Source organism: Penaeus chinensis, chromosome 40, assembly GCF_019202785.1.
Source record: "Penaeus chinensis breed Huanghai No. 1 chromosome 40, ASM1920278v2, whole genome shotgun sequence".
NCBI lineage: Eukaryota > Metazoa > Arthropoda > Malacostraca > Decapoda > Penaeidae > Penaeus > Penaeus chinensis.
In genome coordinates this window covers 984,780-990,044 of record NC_061858.1, presented here as the reverse complement: position 1 = coordinate 990,044, position 5,265 = coordinate 984,780, and the positions used below count along the sequence as shown (strand labels likewise).

Below are 5,265 nucleotides of genomic sequence, written 5' to 3'. Positions count from 1 at the left end.
AGTGGCAGATAAACAGACGGAGTGAGATAAGAGAGCAAAAGAGGGAAGGGGAGAGATGAAGAAGAGAGAGAGCTTGATAGACAGAGAGACAGACAGATAGAGGGAGAAAGAGAGAAAAAGGAGAGAAGAGGAGAGAAAAGAAGAGAGAGAGAGAGAGAGAGAGAGAGAGAGAGAGAGAGAGAGAGAGAGAGAGAGAGAGAGAGAGAGAGAGACTGACAGACAGACAGAGGAAGAGAAAAGGATGGAAGGAGAGAGAGAGAGAGAAATAAAGTGTAATAGTGTACTTAACTTTGCCTTTCGTTTATCAGTCATGATCATAGTTATCATTATCAACATTATCATTATTATTATCATTATTATTGTTGTTGTTGTTGTTATTATCATTATTATATTTATTATTAGTAATAGTAGTATCATTTTTATAATTTTATTATTTTCATCACTACCATTATCGTTATTATCAATATCACTATCATTATTTTCACTATCACTTATTATTTCTTTATTTGTAGAGGGCCTTTTTTATTTTCTATAGAAATGCCATATCTATATAATTCCGCGATACAGTTGTGCATGATTCATGATTCATAAAACATGGTCGATTCACCCACGCCTCTCCCCTCACCGGCCCGCCCTTCCATCCCAGTTCCTGTCCGGCTGTGCAGTGTGCTACCGAAGCCTTGGTATCGACCCGTGTCTTTAGTGCTTGCATTCTGGATCTTTTGCCAGCTCTCTCAGATTATGGCTTGTTTGGTGTAGTTGTCATGTATTATGGACGGAGACGAATATATATTTATATATATCTATATGAGTGTATGTTATATATATATATATATATATATATATATATATATATATATGTATATTAACCTACATACAAGTGTGTGTGTGTTTATGTGTGTCTATAAATGCATAAGTCTTGACACACACACTTGGATGTACATATGTATACATACATATATAGATATTTATATATAGATATTTATACATATGTACACACACACACACACACACACACACACACACACACACACACACACACACACACACACACATACACACACTTATATACACACACATGCTCATATATGTGTAAATGTATATGTCTATATGTTTGTATATGTGTGTGTTTATGTGCGTATGTGTGTGTGTTTGGCTGTTTGTATTTGCAGACATCTATGATACATGTATCTTTATTTCTTTTAAATTATCTATTTCTCAACACACACACACACACACACACACACACACACACACACACACACACACACACACACACACACACACACACACACACACACACACGTACACACAGTCATATGCACGGCCGTGACGTTGATTGAAATAAGAAAATTAATTTCAAGTTGACAATCGTTGAGCAGGAAAGTGAGCTCAGGGACATTCCGTAAGCGAAAAAGATATACACGCTTTATATACCCTAAAACATTTAGCATTTTACAGATACACATTTCACGTAATAAGGGGATTTTATCAACTGGAAGACACCCCCACAGACAAATAGATTTCGTGATTCTTAGCACACAATAACGAAAAGGCGTGGCTTTTTCCCTCAGCTAACTTCGCAGACAGCCAGGAATAGCTCTGCATTTTCCCCGGTGCCAAGTTGGCCTCTGGCGTCAACCCGGGAGGGAGGGAGGGCCATGGGAGGGGAGGGAGGGGGAAGAGAAGGGTAGAGGGAGGGTATTTCGCCACTTTGGGATATTTGATTGAGGAAAACGATGGATCTGATTCTTTGATCGGGTGGTGTGAGATGTGTCGATGGAGTGTTCTCCTTGAAAGGGGGTTTTGAAGTGTGGGGCAAGTACGGTTTTAGGAGAGTTTGTGCCCAGATGCCACCGGTCGCCCCGCCATGCGCTCGGGCTACACTCCAACCGGGGTAGCCATCGCCTATTCCGTACCCAGGCTTCATTTCGCTCTAATTTACCCCCGCGCGGCCAATTTTCCCTTTCTTCTCGATCACCAAAAGGGAAGAAATGTCTAAGACACTCCATTGACAAAGCGTGAGACTCGTAGTTCGACCACAACTTGGGAAAAGTCTGGAAAACAAAAATAGTATCAGGCAACCCGACCCCGTTCCTGACTGGGGGTCTGCCCCGACGCATCCCGGCAGGTCAGTTCGGGTCGGGAAGAAGGCGAGGAGACAATCACTGGCTTTTGTTTATACGTTGCAATTTTATTTTATGGGGTAGAAGTGATTTTTGCATATGCAACGATTCAGAATATATTGAAAGTTTTCCAAGACTGAAGTTTTTGGTTTGGAGTTTTATAAAAATATTTCGCATCACTAGACTTCGAGGTAAATTTACGAAGAGAAAGGAAAAAATACCCCTCCGTCTGTTACAAAGTGTGTTTTGTGAAATTAATCTTTTGGAAACCCCTTGGGCGCCTCTACGTAATCGACAGGCTGACGAGTAAGTACCAGGAATATGGAATTTGTTTCTGTTTTGTTTATTCTGCCTTTTTACCAAACCAACGAAAGCAGTGAAAAGAAATAAGAAAGAAAAAGAGAAAAACATTAAAACAACTTCAAGAAAAAAAAAATCTTAAAAGCCAAAAATTGAAACATTAAATTTGGCAGAATGAATAAAAACTCAAAATTTATAGACCCGTGCAATATTTAAAATTAACACAAAATTATTCATAACGAAAGAAACTCAAATTAATTTACTGCAGTTACAATTCACCGAACCGAATTAAAAATCCATCAGTATATTATATATATATATATATATATATAAAACAGGTGCCTTTAAAACAGGAAATAATATATCTGAAGACATAAATTATGCATTATAAACGCAGTGTCCTGATTAATGATATTATACTATTCTATTACAAGCGTTTTTTTCCGATAATTTTCTATGAGCTACTGCTGTAAAAAACGGCTAATTGGATAATTGATTGCCTTTTTAATTACGTAGATGCGCTGTTTTCTTTAAAGCAATAATGCTTTTGCAATATGTCATAATTTGCGATCTGGAATTGAAATTATTTGTATTATCATTATGATTATTATTGTTGTTGTTGTTATTATTATTGCTATTATTTCCATTATTATTATCATTATTGTTATTATTATTATTATTATTATTATTATTATTATTATTATTATTATTATTGTTATTATTATTATTATTTTTGTTGTTGTTGTTGTTATTATTGTTATTATTGTTATCATCATCATCTTCATCATTATTGTTATTATAGTTATTATTATTGTTATTATGATCATTATTATCATTATTACTGCTGTTGTTGTTATCATTACTATTTTTATTATGATAATTATTACTATTGTTATGATTATGATTATGATTATCATTATAATTATCATCATTATTATCATTACTACTACTCCTACTACTACAATTATTAATATCAATATTATTATTATTATTGCTATTATTATTATTATCATTATTATTATCATTGTCATCATTATTTTCATTATTATTATCATTATTATTATTATTATCATTATTATTATCATCATTATTATCATCATCATTATTATTATTATCATTATTATTATCATTATAATTATTATTGCTATTATACTACTACTACTAATAATAATTATGATAATGAAAATGATAATGATATTATTATTATCATTTTCATTATTATTATTAATACTGATATTATCCTTATTATTATTACCATTACTATTATTATCATTATTACTGTTATTATTATTGTCATTATTATTATTATTATTATTATAATTATTATCAATATCATTATTATTATTATTGTTGTTATTATTATTATTATAATTATTATTACGATTTATTATCATCATTATTATCATTGCTATTGTTGTAATTATCGTCATTATTATCATTATGATAACTGTTGATGTTGTCATTACTATTATTAGTAGTAGTAATATTACTGTTATTATTATGATGATGACGATGATTTATTATTTTTATGACTATTATTATTATTGGTATAATTGTTATTATTACTATTATTATTATTATTACCATTATTATCATCGTTGTTGTTTTATCCTTATTACTATCATAACTATTATCGAGAGAGAGAGAGAGAGAGAGAGAGAGAGAGAGAGAGAGAGAGAGAGAGAGAGAGAGAGAGAGAGAAAGAGAGAGAGAGAGAGAAGAGAGAGAGAGAGAGAGAGAGAGAGAGAGAAAGAAGAGAAGAGAGAGAGAGAGAGCGAGAGAGAGAGAGAGAGAGAGAGAGTCTAAACTGTGTCCATTAAGATATGGAATCTTATGATCTCTCATTGATCTATTATACGTTAATCTTTTTTTACATTCTTTTTATTATTTTGTATTAAATAGTATACCACGATTCGTCACTTAACACGCCACCTTCTCGTTCCACATCCGCTGCATTTCTTCCAGTTATATCAAGCTAAATTTTAGGTTTTAATTTGTATTCGGGGATTTTACAAGTACACCGTATTATAGTGTAACAAGCCAGCTACAGCATACGACCCGCGCTAATGTTCTCTGATGACGAGGACCTTAGAACAACTGCTGCAATATCGCCATGATGATGATCGCGCTCTCATGTAGCCGTGTAACATTATTCCTAGACGGAGGTTATACATATAGAGTACTCGCAATGGTAGAACATTCGTTTTAGTTGTAGTTCTTGTTTGTGAGGGGATGTATTTTAATGCAGTGGGCCTAAAAAAGAGAGGAAAAATAGAAAGGAAGAGAAGAGAATTGAAAAAAATCGTAAAGAACGAGCGAATGGCCCTCAACTGAAGCGAAAATGGCGTTGTAGGTTAAAATACGTTTTAGCACTGTAACTATGTATCTCGTGTAAGGGATGAGACGTTAAATTACACGAGTGCAAATACGGTATTTTGTTTTATGTAAATTCCTTGACGTAAAACTTTATGGTGTTACTCTTCACGACGCGGTATTAATTTCTTATCGTAAATCTTGATACTTAAAGAGATGATTGCCAATTTAGTATGAATTTTGAGTAAGCATTACATATATACGTGCGCGCGCGCGCGTGTGTGTGTGTGTGTGTGTGTGTGTGTGTGTGTGTGTGTGTGTGTGTGTGTAAGACTCAGATATCTGTAATATGATTACGAAATTTGTTGTCGCTTTTGTTGTTTTTTGTTGTCATTATTATCTTTTTCGATTATCATGATGGCGATTACTATTATGATGTCTGCTATTCTTAATGTTATTGTCATAATTATTGTTCTTGACTACACTTGTGAATGTTATCAAATTTCTTGCTTTTGACTACCATTAT

The 5,265-nt window shown here is 33.3% G+C and overlaps 1 protein-coding gene across 2 annotated transcripts in view; it reads left to right on the top strand.

Moving 5' to 3' along the window:
* Window positions 1-2,120: 2,120 nt before the first annotated feature.
* The window catches only part of LOC125047097 (irregular chiasm C-roughest protein-like), a 42,510-nt gene continuing 39,365 nt past the window's right edge, over window positions 2,121-5,265 (top strand). For both annotated transcript variants that reach the window (XM_047645204.1, XM_047645203.1), the window contains exon 1: window positions 2,121-2,432. The gene's annotated coding sequence lies outside the window, so the exon portion shown is untranslated. The remainder of the gene's footprint in view (window positions 2,433-5,265) is intronic.